General features: G+C 38.6%; 1 protein-coding gene across 7 annotated transcripts in view; it reads right to left on the bottom strand.

The window, feature by feature from the left end:
- Positions 1-17,404, bottom strand: part of LOC149185264 (uncharacterized) — a 361,912-nt gene that overhangs the window by 90,211 nt on the left and 254,297 nt on the right. The gene's annotated exons all lie outside the window — the stretch shown is intronic.

Below are 17,404 nucleotides of genomic sequence, written 5' to 3'. Positions count from 1 at the left end.
ATTTTCTTTTATAAATACAAAGATCAAAATTACATTTATGGAGACCGAACCTAGTTACACTTTCTTCAACAGTTCTCAGAGGCACCTCGACTCTCCAATCGCTATTTTTCTCTCCATAGCACCTTCCCGCATTTAGTTTCTCGCTTGATGCACCAAGCCATCTCTTGTCAACTCAATAGGTACTAAATCAGGCTGTCAAAGACGATATAGTTGGAAATAATGAGAGGGGGGTGAATCAATATTTCTTATCAATTAGTATTTTCATAGAGCATTAATTGTTATTAGCATCAGATAAACATAAACACTCATCAACACCAATCAACAATGCATAACAATAGAGAGGGTAGACATAGAGATTTTTAGGTGGAAACCCCTACGGGACAAAACCGACCGAATGCTTCTTAATATTTGTCTTTCAAAGATTTACATCAAGTTTTCAGCTCCAACTAAAGGAGGCTCCAACCCCCTGATTTACAGGCTCCAACCTGTAGGATGCTCCTATGACTTATTTACAAGCTGCAACCAAAAGAATGCTCCAATGCCTTGTGTAGGCAACAACATGCCCTAGCACCACCCTGCCACCCTGAAGTGTTACTAGGCTCCAACCTAAAGGAGACTCCACTCTCCTACCTTGCCTCACTTTGCCACCTTGTTGTAGCTATTGCAACACCCTCCAAAATTTTGGCTTAAACTCAATTTCAGAGCCTTCCTTGGTCTTGAACAATGTTGTCACAAACATTACAGCTTATTTCATGAGCTTTTTTGTAGTGTTTTGTTCACTTTTGCATGTTGGGTTAATAGTCATCTTTTGGCATGTTTGGCTATCACGAAATGTTTACAACCCTATTTTGATGGTTTCAAAGGTTTGTCTTTGCATATATGGTTTGTTCTATGTAAATATTTGTCGCACTCATTCACAAAGTTCTTAGCACTATCGCACAAGTGCTGTCATGGTTGTCCCAAAGTCTATCTTAAGTGTCACACTTGTCGTACCTTGTAGTAACGTTGTCACACAAAGGGAGATGCTTTGTACATATGTTCAGATGATCTATGTTTTCATGTCGTCAAAGTATTCTAAGTGTGTGATCACCGTCAAGGTTCATCACAGTTCATCACCTATCTCACCGATCCCACACTTAGCCATTTTCTGAAAAACTTCCCAACCGAGCAACCTAGCTTCACCGGCCCCTTCTGAACTATGCACTGCGCAGTCTCAGCCCTCTAATTGTGACCTTGCTGCCTGGCACTGCGCAGTTCCTGTCTCCCAGGTGTTAGTTTTTGGTAGTATCGGACGTGCTCTAGCCATGAAAATTGGTGGAGAGGCTAAGGCACATGAGTTCTAAAGAACTCAGAATTTGTTTGGTAAAATTCCACCCATATTGTATTTTATTAAAATAATTAATATTTTTAATAGGGTTCCTAAGTCTAAACTTAGGAAAATTAAAGTATTAATGGGTATTAATCAAAATATAGGTGAGAATGTTCTAGAAAGTGGATCAAGCCAAGTTTTAATCTTAGCCGTTGATTAGAGACGTAATCTCGGCTGTTGAAGTCTCAACGAGAAAAGTATAAGAGGGAGGCTTGGGGTTCATTTAGAAACACACACGGAGAGAAAGAATTGATCTAGAGTTCGATTTCTAAGGCTAGGAAGTTGAAAAATTTGAATTGAGTGATCATTCTGCAGCAGAAGGGCAGGGATAGTTCGGGAATACTAGGCAAAGAGGCGGAGAGCCACTAGTGGAGGAAATGTAACATCTAGAGGGACTAACGTTGGGCCAATTTGGGCCCACGTAGGCCTGAGGCAAAGCCAGAAGGGCTAGCGCAGAAGTGAGGTTTCCCTCACGCAGAAAGCCGGAAACTACTGGGGAGTTGTCGAAACAGCCGGGAGAGGTTGACACAGAAGCTCCAGGAGGCAGAAGAGACAGCGTAGAGTTGACGCAGAGCCTGTAAGGTTGATGCAGGGCCTACGCAGAGCCAGTGCAAAGATAGTTAGGGTTAGCCATTTCTGCTGTCGGCTCAGAGGGAAATTGCCGGGTGAAGTGAGGTAATCTCACTCAGTTTTCCACCATTATATTTTTTCTCTGTCACTGGATCGTTGGGAAGGCAATCGGCATTGTATTCAAAACTACTGCTTAATAATATAAAACCCTCAGCGTTGTTGCACCGGTTTTCCTGCATTGGGCTTTTCCAAGGACTATTTTGTCCAAAAATAATTGTGTCCTATGTATCTTGTTCTTTGTTCAGTTTCTTGTTTCAAGTAATCAAATTAAGTTGGTGTAGGCTGCAAAAATAATTTACTTCAGTATTTCAAAAAATAACTTGATAATGTATATTAAAATCAAGTAGGAGAAGTAAATTCAGTTTCGCTGCAGTAGGGGTTCCTTGAGTGTAGGAATTTTCACATGGTATCAGAGCATTGATTTTGAAATAGGAAGAGCAGATCTAGCGATGAGCAGAGAGGCCAATAGCTGCATTTGGCAACGATTCGAATCCCCTTGAAGGGATTGTGCAGTCCTTGCCCAGAAAGCAGAGATTCTAAGGAAATATCTCTCTGAGAGAGTCGATGGAGAGGTATGATTTCTGGTTTGTGAGCTTGCAGAGGCAAAGGGAGTGACGCGGAGCCTCAGCACAGTGCTTGAAGGGCGTAATTTCTATTGGGGCAGAAATCCGTCGAAAAAGAGCAAAGACGCATAGAAGGGGAATTTTCTCCTTAGAGGACTTTTCTTTCCAAAAGTCTGAATTTTTCACTTGCCAGGCCACAAACCAGTGTTGCGCAGTGACTAGAGGAGTCAATTCAATAGTTTTGGTGAGATGGCATCACGTGGGCTCAGAGATCAGGACAGTTTGGAAAGAGCTCCCAACTATGTCTTATGGAAGACTAGAATCTTAGCTGTTCTAGAGGAGTACGATCTCGAAGCTTACGTCTAGAGTGTTGTGGTTGTTCCCGCAGACAATGATCAGAAGAAGAAGTACAAGGCCGAGCAGGGAAAGGCGAAGAGGTTCATAATCGATGGAGTTCGAGATCATGTGGTCTCACATTTGTAGGGAAAGATACAGCCAGAGAAATGTGGGAAGCTTTGTCTTCATTGTATGAAGGTTCTTCCGAACAGCGGAAGATGTACTTAGAACAAAAGTTGCAGTGGACATTGATGCAGAAGGGAGAAGGGGTTAACTCCTATCTTCAACGTCTTCAGGACACCAGAGACTAGCTTGCTGCAGTGGGGTCTACTCCTCAGTCTACTGCAATGGTAAGGATGGCCTTAAATGGAGTCTCAAATGAATGGCAAGTCTTTGTCCAAAGTATATTGGGCAGGGAAAGACTACCTTCATGGGAGTAGATGTGGGTATCCCTTCAACAAGACGAATTAAGGAGGGATCTGGTTAAGGTCAACCTCAATGGCAGCAGTGGGAGTAGCACGAAGGCCAAGGAGGAGGAGGAGAATGCAACTCTAGCATCAAAGGGACAGCAAAAGCAAAAGCGGAAGAAGGACATTTCAAAGATGCAATGTTTTAGATGTGGCGAGTTGGGCCACTTTGCATCCCAATGGCCTTTGAAACAAAAGGATAAGGATGAGAAACATGATCCTAAGGCTGCTCCAACAAAAATTGACAAAGATGGGTTTGCCATGAGTGCCCATGCATCTCCAGGAGGGAAATGGGGCAATATTGAACTGTAGTTGAGAGGACTACATATGGGCAAGATCCTTGAGGAGTCCACCTCTTGGATCAATTCCTTACTACGAGAGCCCAATATTCAGCCGCATCGAGATGGACTTAGTGTCAGATGATGTAGTGGGTTGATTGGAGAGACAGATGCAGTAGCTTGAGACCAGAGACTGATCAGCGCAGAGCAAGGTTGGCAGCAGTGTAGATGGCACAGTGCAGAAGTCAGCAGCAATGCAGAAGATTCAGAGGGTCAGAGACTAGTAGCAGTCAAATTCCAACATTCACATGGTATTATGTTGAACACAGTTAGTTCAGAAATTTCGGATGCTTTTCTGTTGCTGAGCAGCAGCAATTGGAAAATGACGCAGTGCAGAGCTAGTAGTGGCAGTGTTAACAACAGATGCAGAGGGAGTGGTAGTACAGATGCAGCAGTGGCAATGGTAGTGCCATGGGAAGCAGTACAGTAACAGCAACAACACACTATTGGTGGCAGCAACAGTGCGGAAAGGAGATGCTTCAAAGACAGAGTAGCATGTAGTTGGACATTGTTGCTAGAGCACATTCCTCGCTAAGAGGGAGTGTTAGTTTTTGGTAGCATCAGATGCACTCTAGCCATGAAAATTGGTTGAGAGTCTAAGGCACATGAGTTCTAAAGAACAGTTCCTAACCAAGTTTGGAGATGATCGTTCAATAGCTACTCTTCTTAATGATCTCTCCAACCTAAAGGTTGAATCTAAAGAGTCAATTAAGGACTTCAATTCCCGATTTAACAAATTATTAAACAAAATTCCAGTGGCATCCAAGCCAAGCACTAAAGTTCAAAATGAATGGTACATTTTTGCTCTTCCCTCAAATGCAGCTATTTTTGTAGACAAAGTTGCCAAACCAACTTTGGAAAAAAAACATGAAAGAAGCCATAGCTATAGAAAAATGCATTTTAGCTTTACAAAAGAAGAATGCATTAGAAGAAAGAAAATCCAAGAAGGTCACTTTCAAGGACGAATCCAAGAAGAAAGCACCTAAAGATCATTTCGATCTGGAAGGTCTGCAAAAGGTACTTAAAACCATGTCCAATGAAATGGTCGACATTAAAAAGCAAGTAGCTGAGACTTCTTCTAGGAAATATTTTAGACCTTTTAGACTCATAACATGACATGACTCATGAGTGGTCATATGCCACATCATTATTGTGGATCATGTATATTGTATTCAAAATGTATTGTAAAGTGGAAGTTCAAAGGACACACATGGCATGTAAAGGGTCATGTGAGTTGAAAAGTCATAGGAAGTCAAACAGTCATGAGGGTATTCAACGAGTCACCCTTGTTTATATACATTACCTCATTGTATGAGCAAAGGACTTTTCACCTTGGCACCTCCCGCAAGGCATTAGAGAGATAACCTAGTCCATGAGGAGCAAGGAGTGGCTCCAATGCTCCACTACTAGAGATAGTGATGTACATTGTAAACATGTGTCTTGGAACTTTTACTTAATAACAGAAGCCTTCAAGGCCAACACGTTCTTCATGCATGGATTATGAATGTTTGTAAGACTATTCTGTGGATATTTGTATTTCATGTTTGCTTTCACATGTGCTAAGATAGTTGAACTATTTCGGTTATTTTAGTACTTATCTTATTGAGAATGTGTTGTAATGGTTGTTATTGTTGTCCCATCCTTGTGGACTATTCTGCAGGATATTAGACAAATCTTTCTTCATTTGTTGGTTGTAATGACCATCGCATCCTTTGTGGACTATTTCGTTGGACGTCGGATAGATCCTTCTGGTCCATGTGTGTCTCTTCTTGGATGGTACTACTACCTCTCATGAAGAGGCTCACTTTTCTCCCCTCTCTGCAGTGGAAGAACCTTGACACATTTATAACTGAACACTCACCATGCACACCTTCTTGTTTTTTCGAAGAATGCATCCCTCTCTGGCTGACAATTAAAGCCAACGCATATCTTTAAGATATATGGCAACCGGGTTGATATTCCAGATGGGGCTCCCACACCAAACGGTGTGAGGTCTAATTGGGACTTCACATCGGGGAGAGACCTTAGTTGACAAATTTCCAGCACCGTCAACACACCCTCATCTACCGACAGGCCACGTTTCACAATTTTCAGATTGGATTTACCTGTGCTCAATATCAATACAAAGGAACTAAAATACAAGAAACTATTGTGTAATCAATTCTACCTCCACTCAAACTGCATATCAAACCCTAGATGTTGAACAACTTTGTCTTCTCTTTGTTATGTCCAAAACCTTAACATGTCTCTGCATCAAACTCTATCAGTAATCAATTCACTTGCTCAGCATCTCTGCAACAAGTAATCAATCTGATTTCTTCACAATTGTGAGACCCTAACACTTCTCAACAACATCATCAATTTCAAACAATGTCAAATTTGTAGATCAACAAGAAGCCCTAAATGGGCATCATCTCAACTTGTAGAACAAATCTTGCTAAAGCCCTAGTTGTAGCATGGGCATCAATAATTTGTCCTGCACTCTCTTGGTCAAACCCTAGTTTATGCACCCTCAAAGCCTTATTGTTGTGCTTCATGCAAATTCCAATTTTGCACAACCAATGCTCCCAGAAATCAAAAATACTATATGTAAAATTAAATGTTCGACAAATTATCCCTTTTCAGATGCCCTTCTACAAAATGGCAATGATCTGGCACTGAAGCTACAAAATGTAAAACCTTGTCCACTAACTGTTAGATAGAATGAGAAAGATTGGACTTTGACCTTGGCTAACGTATTGAAGTCCACAACCAATTCGGCTCCACAATTTTGGTGACCATATAATGCGCTTATATTTGAATTTGATGTCCAGTTACTTTTTATCAGCTCACGCATTTATGAACAACTAATATTTCCAGCCAACTCAGCATAGCACTACAAGTATGTATGTGTCAATTCAGGCACCAGTCCAGTTGTCAATGATTTAACGTGTTAATAAACTTAAGCTACAAATGTTTGAACCACAATTTCTCCTTCAACGTCAAATAATCCGTGAATATAAACTTTTAGAGCAAGCTCACTAATATTTCACCACTGAGTAGGTTCGACATGCCTTGATGTCTAGAGCGAATCCAAGAATGCTCAGAACTTCAAAAGTGCACAGCTTGCATTAATACTTCAAGCAGTCATGTGAAATTCAGGTTTGTCTTTTGGATGGGCTCAAATCTTGTCCTAACACAGTGAATCAAAACTATCTTTCTTTTCACATCTACTAACCAATTCAAATGTCTCAAACCTCTGCGTACAAGGGCTTAGATATGTGTCATTTGATCCAAGGAAGACCAACCTTGTGTATGCTAGATATCTATTTGAATGAGTCCTTCAGAAAGACAATGATGCAAGATCAGATCTAGGGCTTGTTGATAATCGGTTACACTTCCTTCCAGCAAAGTCTGCATGGTAACTTGTTCAATTTTTATGCTCAGAGCCTCACACAGTTCAGAACTTGTAGCACAGAATACTAGCTGGAATTTCAAGGCCGCAAATCACAAAATAATGAGTCTTCAATCTTCTTTCAGTGATAGATTTTGGTCTTCTTATAGGGTAAAGTTGAGACTTTCAAGGTAAACCTAAATGCCACTAGAGATTTCTTGATGAGCAATACAGAACCTCTTTCTAGGACAGACTATTGTCAAAATACTAATTCAAAATTCCAAATGACAAGCCATACGTGTTTGTTTAGATCATAACGCAGGTCCTTATACATGCAATTGTCAATGAATAAGAGTATATCATTGTATTTGAATAGAAGCTATCAAATACCCAGCGAAGTTTAGCTTGTGCTCATAATGGACAATCGCAGGGATATTTGGAAGCCCAAATTTGATCACAGAAAAATGTTACGTACCATTCAGAAGAATGCCCTAAGGAGGGTTGAAGTTGTAGAAAAAGTTAACAAGATTGCTTCAGATGATTGTCTTCAATTCCCTGCAAACCAATCCCAACGAAACCACCAATAAAACCAAGCGAAACAAACCCTTTTATCCTTTGTTGTCCTGCAATTGATACTCAATGAATCCCTCAACCCAAGTCCAAACAAATAAAACCTAACCACTCGTCAGATAATCATTGTCTCCATAGGGCCGAGTTAGATTTCAAATACTTCAAGAGATAATCATTCAAATTTCAAACCTTAGACAGCAAAATCAATGCCCTTTTATAGATTTCTTATGCCTAGGAAGGGGCTTCAAAGAAGAGCCATTGGAGGGGCTTTTCGAAATTTGAATTTTATTAAAGTTGGAGCCCAAAGATAGGTCGTGTGCTCATTTGGGGATGAGAATTTGAGTTCTTTGATAATGTCTAGTGCCCCTTGTAAATTCTAAATAATATTTGGGGCCCTCTATAACATATTTTAACCACAACCTTGAAGAAAACCCTTCAATCTTGCTTTGTATAATGGGTTGGCCAATGTACAGGTGCCACATCACCATCCTTTAGGGTTTTTGCCCAAAAATTTGGTCCTTCAAATTTAATCAAGCGCAACTTACAAACTATGAAGACTCACATGATGAGCCACATACAACCGGAAACAGCTCGACGAGGAGGATCTAATTATAATGATCTTGAGGTCAATTTCATTGCCCTTCATCTTCAAAAACATCAATAAATGCGGGGCTACTAGGGTTTCCAACCATCCTTCCAATGGAGCTTCCAACTTGATGTAATCCAAACAAATATTAAGAGTGTTCATTAACGGAAGTTGACATTAATGACAACACCATTCAACAGATATCTATAGACTATAGATTTAGGTCATGTTGTCGCTCAAATTATACAGGAAAGATGCGACAACACTTAGGGCAAGGGTTGTCACTCTAATCCCTGCCCTCTCCATTCTAGTTGTCTCCCTACAGTAGGCTATGGGGCGTAGTCCCTATAAAATGTGAAGATGCAAGACTTGTCGACAACCGACAAGCCCGGGAGACACAACTGAATGGCCTAGCAACTTGGTTAAATTAGCAAGATAAACAATTTGATTAGATTATCATGGAAGACCAATGCCTAAATGGAGTCAAATACTTGCTTAAGATAAATCATTTACCAAGTCACCAAATGAATAGTTGTTGCTTTAGGATGCTTCACTATCCTATATGAAATGCAATGCCTAAAATCTAGGTGAAATGCAGAATCTTGGTTTATTTTAAATTAGATGCCTACCTAGGTGAATCCTTCCTCTCAACTATTTAGAAGTCAGTCTTTAGTGTGAGTTGTGAGAGAGAAACTCAAGGGAAGATAGCAAAGGCTATATTAACAATACCTCCCTTGGGGTTCTAATCACCCGATGCCTCTGACGTTGTAGAGATTGTGGCTTTGATGACTGCAAGGTCACCGTGTTAACCACTAAAGAGGGTCTAGGTTTCACAAGTTGGGTGAGAAAGATGGTCCTATCTCTCTATCAACCAAGCTTATGCTTGGAGGTAAATTAATTTGTGCAAAGCTAGTCCTAAAATGCAAGTGCACAATATGAGTGATTATTTTTAAGGTGAGATTGTTAAGGTTCTTAAGTACTTAATAATATCTCAATTTAGAACAATGAAATACTTAATAATAAATAATGGCAAACTTCACCACAAGAGAAACTTCTCAAAATAAATGGTGCCAGAAAATGTTGCCAAGATTACCAATAGACAATTGCTTATGAAATAGACAATTAAATTGACAGGATCAATGCTTCGTTCAACAATTAGATAAGGATCTTTATGCACAATTAGCAAATCTTCAAAATTATAACAATGGAACGCCAATATGCCAATTAGATACACAAGAAAAATTGAATTCTTTATGAGCAAATTTTGACTTACTTCAAGATTTCTCTTATCACAAATATGATTACACAAGTGATAAAGTGCTTTAAGCGTGGCTTAGATTAACAAAATTTTAAATCCACAAAAGATACTTATCTCCACAATACCAATGAAGAGCAATGTATTCACTTGTCCAATAACCAATGACAGCAATAAGAAACTAGAGCATTAATCCACAATGTTACTCTTTAAGCCAATCTTATTAAACGATTGCCAATTTAATTAGAGCACTTGTGTTTGTTAATGCAATCAAAGATATGCTTATGCAAGAGTGCAAATGAATGTCAATGATGCAAGAGATGCAAAATGGGGCAGCCAAGAGACCAATGGTTGCAGCAATAAGAAAAGCACCCAATTCCACTAGAAAACGATTATTCATGGTGTGCACAAGATGCAAGAAACAAGAGCCAAGTGAAATTAGAGGATTGTCAACCACTTTTAACACCACCGTAATGTTTATATGCAAACCTTATGCAGTATATATCAGACCTCAAATTACTATGACAACCTTCAAGAAATGCAAGACCAACTAATGCAAGTGATATGCCAATGAAGAAATATGCTTGCAAATTGATTATTATACCAATGTTATGTTATTCTACCACCATTGTAGATGATTTTAAATGGCTGTAGCAAACATATCAGATATGGAAATTAACCCATCGTCCGCAAAAATTCACTTATATGCATTCAATTTTACTACAAAATATTCTTAATGCCTTAGGTCATTTATTAATGAATTTAGGCTTATCTTAGATGCGTTTAGGCCCTGAATACGTTCTTGTCATAAAATACTTCAAATTATAAATGAAGATAGTGATGACAAAGAGGGATTAGAGAGCAAACCAAGAGGCGTAATGACCTTGTATGCAACTAGTTACTCTTCCAATGGACTTGAGCACCTACAACCACAAAGTTAGCTCCAAAATCGTTGCAAAACCGGTGTTACTTGGGAGCAGGAGTGAAAGTGGGGAGCAGGAGCGAAAACGGGTGCGGGAGCAACATTTTCAAAAGCTCCCGGTTTGGGAGCAAATCCCAAAGCGTTTTTTATATAATATATATTTTTTATATTTTGATACATATATGTCAACAAAAACATGTAGAATTATGAATTAGATATAAAAAACATAAAAAAAACATAGATTGAACCATATAACAACAATCATCTAGAAGTTATAATCTTCATCAACCACGTCCACAAGTTAGTAACATAGTAACATACAACATATTGAGTCTCGTGATTCATCAATCTTAAAGTTTCAAGCTTTCAAAATTCAATATATAACATTTATCATCATTGATCACCAAAGTTGTACTTGTAAGCTAAGTGTAACCATTACAACAAATAATATCTAACATGAAATGAAATGTTATAAAATGAAATGAAACAACTTTCAACTTTCATGAAACATCATATTCATAATTCATTACTAATGAGTTCTAATTGCCAACTTCAAACTTAAATTGTCATATATTGCTTAAAAAAATATCATAATAAATATGAAAGAGTCAATAGTTATAAAAACTACTAGAAACTAGAAAAGACAAGTAAATCTATTATCTATTGCTTATGCTTGGGCCTCTTGCCACCATGAGAAATGTCTAATTTTTTTGTCTTGTTGGAAAATCAGGATCTTTGTCATTAATATCACCCTCTAAGCATTAATATCCAAAGGTATCTTTGTCATTACCTCTGTATTTGTATAGGGACCTTTGTCATTAATATCACCCTCTAAGCATTAACATAAGATAGAAAAAGCATAGCATGTCAAGTCAAGAATTTGTTTAAATGATGCGTACGTTTTTAGGAGGGTCATGATAGAGGAGTTCGACAACCAATGTCACTAACATCAAGATACATAGAGGGATTGGTGCTCTTGATTAAATATGAGTTCCATACCATAATACATGACAAAATTCAATGGAAACATTGCAATCCTGAAAAACTGATAAGTCTGTTGGATTTTGAATGACATCTAAAATTCTACTTTCTCCATATGAAATCCAATGAGATTGGAACCACTCTCAAACATCCTGAGTCATTTCATGGTAATGTTAAAAATTTAAGTAAAAGGATGAAAATGAAGATTAAGGAGAATGTCACTTTTACTTTAAGAATTTAACATTACCATGAATCGCATATCAATACTAGGGCCATAGGCTTGATCATTAAGTTGCCCCACTCAAAACTTATTTGTTTCTTTGAAAAAAATTGCATTTGGAACATTACTGCAAAAAAAATTTGCAAAAAAGCCTAAATGCTCCCGAAAACGCTCCCGAAAAGGCAGGGAGCATTTTTTTTTAGGGAGCATGCTCTAGAAATCGCTTCCTTTCCGGGACCGCGCTCCCGACCCGCTCCCGCCCGGAGTGCGGATTGGGAGCGGGATCGAGGGGGGGGCACTCCCCCGCAACACTGTGCAAAACAAATTGTTAGAGATGAAACACTAATGAAAACTCAATCAATGACTAAAGGAGGGCCAAACAACGAATAGCAGGATAGGCTAGGGCTAGAAGAGGGCTAAAGATGAGGCTATGAGCTAGGAAAAGGGGAACAATGGAGGGAGAAACGCCTAAAAGGCCCACGGCCAAGGGAAAAGAGCCAATGGAGGGGAGCCGAGAGGGTTTGAGGCCTTCCTAGGCCCATGGCAAGGCCTTAAAGGCCTACTACTAGAGCGAGCAACCCTCTAAGGGTTGAGGCAAGGGCAAAGAGGGAGCCGAGGGCCCTAAAAAGGGTTGCCACTAAGCCTAAAAGGCTAGTGGCCTAAGGGAAATCCGCTTATGGGGTTGCAGCCTTAGGAAAGGGCCTTAAAAGGCAACACTCGGCCTTGAAAAGGGTTGCAACTCAACCAAAGGAGCTGCTAGGGCTCATGGCTCGCCCTAAAGGGCTAGCGGCTAGGCTGAAAGGGAAGGTCAAGGGTTAGAAAGGCCCTCTAAGGCTCATGGCTAGGGCAAAAGAGTAGGATGGCTAGGCCTAAGGGCCTTAAAAAAAAAATTGAAACCCCTACAATTGTACAAAATTGCCAATGATCAGTTCAAAAAGTTGGACGACTTCCCTTCTTCAACTGGACATTGAGTTTTTGGAAGATGGAGAGGCTAGATCTTACCCTCAAGGGCCTAGATCAGTGTTCCTTGCTTGGATGAGTAGCCCAGAAAAATTTGTTGTTTCAAACCCTTGAGCTATCACTTGCACAAATGAAAAGAAGAATTCCAATCCCTAGATATGTATACAAAATTATAAAACCCCAAATATCCAAGTGCTAGAAAATAACCAAGGGTCAAAAAAATATTTTAAAAATTATTTACAAATGTACAATATTTACAAAATAAAATTACAAGCTCTCATTAGCATATTAACTCCTTTTAGACCAAGATCAAATAATAATTTTGCAAATATTTTTCAAATAAATGATAATGGATGAATAATTTCGAAAGATAGATTGGACAAAACCTTTCTGCAAAATAATTTACCACAACAAAATCTTAGAGCCCAAACAAGGTCGGCTCTTCTCCGTAGTCTGTGAACTTGGGGCCCAAGGGTTAGCGTACTTGTAAATCTCTATAATTTTCTCAAGATAAAATTGTTAGATCATATGTTGAATTAGATCACCTAAAATAACTCATACCAATAGGATGTTCTTATCACCAACAAATGAAATAACAGTTTAAAAAACTATTAGCATAGCATATGATAACACATAGCTGACACATACCACAGATCAGTAGATAAAAGAGCACCATGAACTAAACCCCAAAGTCTTTCTATTATGATAAAAAATGTTCCCAACAGAACAGCAGCTCAATACCAACGTTACAAATTTTTCAAATCCAAAGATCATCATATAAAATTATGAATAGAAGCTAAATAGCTTCTTCATATAGAGAAACCCCTCTAAGTGGAAAATAATGGCTAGTTGGCTTGATCCTCGTGAAAATAATCTCAACCGTTGAAAATAACTTGATCATCTTTTAATCTCCAACGTCAAATTTTTTATTTTGAGGAAAAAATCAAATTTCTCTTAAAAACTATTTTTTATTAATCCAAAAAATAATATTTTGGATTAATTTCCTCAAAAATTTGACTTTGACTTAACCACCAAAGTCCAAGGGCTCAAATTTTCTTAAATTATCCATTTTTCACTTGGTGGAGGACTTCTAAAAATTGAATTTTTTTTTACCTGCGAATTTTTTATTATTTTCCACTTGGAGAGAAAAAAGAAAATCTCTATAATTATTTTGACTCAAAATTAATTAATTTTTTGGCTTAAGATTTTTATTTAATTTTAGCCATAAAAATTAATTACTTGACATCTAAAGTGGATTTAATAATTTTTCCACCCTCGAATATTTTAGCCATGTTGTCTGATTGCGAGGGACCATGCACTAAAATATTTTTACATCAAAATAATTACAAATTCAACCCTTAGAAAGGGAAATACACATTTAAACTAGACCCTCAAGACATTACCCAATTATGCAACACAATATGATCCTGTATGAAACCAAGTGTGCTTGTGAAAAAATAATTTAGCCATGGTGTCTAACTGCAAGGGACCATGCACTAAAATTATTCCCAAACAAACTTTTACAATAGACTCGATATAACACTAGGACTCACCTAAAGACCTTGTCAACAAATTCCACCCTAGCTTTGGAGTTTAAACTAGAAGAAAAACTCTGTCAATTATGCGTGTTTACAAACACACATTGCTTCTTTGTTTTTCTCCATTTGCTATGATTTTCATGCCCATGAGCCAATGCAAGGGTTTTCTCCATATTTGGACAGCAAGCTTCATTTTTATTTTTTAACTTTCTTATGCACCCTCTTATTGCCATTTTTCATTGCAAGTAATGTAGTAAAAGAATATATTTTTTAAAATGAGGTGGCTGTTATTTTTTGTGTATGGGGGTTTAATACCAATTTTTTGTTTTTTTGGTGCCCTAAGTTTGAATTAATCCACTACAAATATGCCAAAGCCCTTGGACCCATTTTGGGAGTATGGGAAACTTGATGGTGGGACAAATCAGGCATATCTAACATGCAAATTGTGTGGGGACAAGATGACAGGAGGGGTTACGCGATTGAAATACCATCTAGCTAGACTCCCTGGACATGAAGCTGGGCTTTGTAAGGAATCTAGTGTGGAGCTTATACAAAAATCTCTTCAAGCAATTGAGAAAAAAGGAAGAAACAAAGAAGAGGCAGAAAGAAACAAGATTAAACGTGCAGGGAAATCGTTTGGGATATCTTCTTTCGATTTTGAGGTTGAGGGTAGTAGGAGGGCTCCACAGCGTCACCTACTAGTGCTAATGTCACTGGGAGTGGAAGGCCATCCTTTTCTGTTCCACGAACCAAACATGGAGCACAACCTTCCATAAAATCAATTGTTGAAAAAAGGAGAAGCAAGAAGTAGATAGAGTTAAGGGGAGGTGTCTTTTCTTGAGCGACTTACCTCTCAACATCACCAAAACTAATCCATTTTGGAAGCCAATGTGTGATGTTATTGCTATTGTGGGCCCAGGGTACAAAAGTGCTACATATGAGGAGTTGCGAGGGCCAATCCTTCAAGCAGAAAAGCAAGACATCAACTCTATATTGGAAAAGTTGAGACAGACATGGGAGGTATCTGGATGCACAATGATGTTTGATGGTTGGACAGATAGGAAGGGTAGGACCCTTCTAAATTTCTTGGTACATTGTCTTAAAAGTACCATGTTCATTAAATCAGTGGATGCATCAGCACATATAAAAGATGCAGCATTGATATATGAGTTGTTAGATGGGTTCATCCAAGAGATTGGTGTGCAGAATGTGGTGCAAGTCATAACAGATAATGCAGCTAATTATGTGTCTGTCGGCAGGATGCTTATGGAGAGGCACATCACATCATTCTGAACTCCATCTGCAGCACATTGTATCGATTTGCTACTTGATATGGGGAAACTCTCCATCAAGGAGGTGATTGATATGTCTAGGAACATCCCCAAGTTTATATATGATTGTGCTTTTTCTCCTAGCCTGATGAGGAGATACACTAGAAACAATGAGTTGCGGCGTTCTGCAATCACGTGTTTTGCCACCAACTTTATTACTCTTCAGTCTTTGCTTCAATGCCAGTTTGAGTTGAAGCAAAAGTTTGTTTTTTATGAGTGGTATGATTGTAGATATAGCAGGAGACGGGGTGGGAGAGCCATTGCAAAAATGGTGTACACTGACACATTTTGGCAAGGAGTAGAAGAAGTGTGCTTAGTTAGTGAACCTATATTAAAGGTTTTGAGATTGGTAGATGGGGAGAAGCTTGCAATGGCTTATTTGTATGAGGCCATGGATAGGGCCAAGGAGGCCATTTGTGCTTATTATGCAGACAAGGGTGCTGTTAGGCTTAATAGACAGATGATGTTATGAGATAGGATTGATAGTCGGTGAACAGGGATGCTTCATCGATCCATTCATGTAGCAACACTCTTCCTCAACTCCGCATTTTCATACACATATGGTTTCGATTTTAATGGCAAGCTGATGGAAGGGCTCCATTTTTGTATTCATAGGATGGTACCTGATCCTGAGCTTCGTAGCAAAATCAATTGTGCGATACAGTTTTATTGGGATTGTGTTAGCCTTTTTGGCTTTGATGATGCTATTAGGGAAATGACCCTCCTCATGCCATGTAAGTGACAAGTCATGGCTCATTAGAATTTTCAATTTAAAATTTACTTATTTGTAATTCTAGATTTTTAAATTTCAATATATTTTATTTGAAAGTTTAATTACATTTTAAGTTTTTAAGTATTTTATTTCTTTATTTTGTTGTAGATATTTGGTGGCGAAGCTTTCGTGCAAGGGCACCAAATTTGCAGAAATTGGCCATAAGAATCCAAATTCAAACATGTAGCTCTTCAGGGTGTGAGCACAATTGGAGTGTATTTGAGAAAATACACTCAAAAAAGCACAACAGGTATAACTTTGAGCTTCAGCCTTCAGTTGAGCAATAACATTTATTTTTATTTTTATTTATGACCCTCAAGTGTCAAGAATCAAGACTCAGTTTTTTTGACACTCTTACAGGTTGGAATTCTCACGCCTCAATAATTTAGTGTATGTGCATTACAATCTCCGACTTTGAGTAAAGCAAATAGAAACACCAATGGATCCAGATGCCATTTCCTTAGACAATATTGATGTATTGTCTCAATGGAGGGTGGAGTCTGAGGTGCCCATCTTGGAAGAGCCACCTACATGGTTAGAAGAACCATTAGAACAGGGGCAGCAAGAGGAGGACTCGGGGTAGGAGCAGCACGAGGAGGAGGAGGAGACTGTGGGAGCATCAGTGTCAGCACCATCTGCGATAGATATAGGAGAGCACAGCTCCATACCCAGCAGTCATTATTTGACATTAGGTTAGAGTCAGGGCCTTCTATTGCTAGAGGCAGGCCTGACAAACAGCCCATCATGTTTTCCCGTAAAAGGGGGAGAGGGCACTACTCTCAGATAGCTAGCTGCTAGTTTTATTTGTTTTGCTACATATAACTCATGATCATGAGATACTTTTATATATGTGAAATTTTGTATTGTTTATCCACATTTGAGTCCTTGATTGGACAATTATCAGGGATCAGCAGGGTTTGGTATCCTCTTTCATGTATCATTGTTATTTTACATCCACTACATCATATATATCAGTGCTTTCTTCATATTTATGTGCCAATGTGTTTATTTCATGTTGCTATTGCTTTATATGTTTAAAAATCTGAAAAAAATGAATATATTATGCATTTTTTACGTTTACTGATATTTTTCGATATTTTGCCAATATTGTCGATAAGATGTTGTCAAGACCCTTGACGATATTTTGCCGATACCAATATTTACAACATTGCTTTTAATAGTTAAGGATGACA

Source organism: Pinus tabuliformis, chromosome 3_2, assembly GCF_031772625.1.
Source record: "Pinus tabuliformis cultivar Carrire ecotype Pingquan chromosome 3_2, CPIR1, whole genome shotgun sequence".
Lineage (NCBI taxonomy): Eukaryota > Viridiplantae > Streptophyta > Pinopsida > Pinales > Pinaceae > Pinus > Pinus tabuliformis.
The sequence above is the reverse complement of the archived record's forward strand: the minus strand, read 5'-3'. Positions and strand labels throughout refer to the sequence as shown.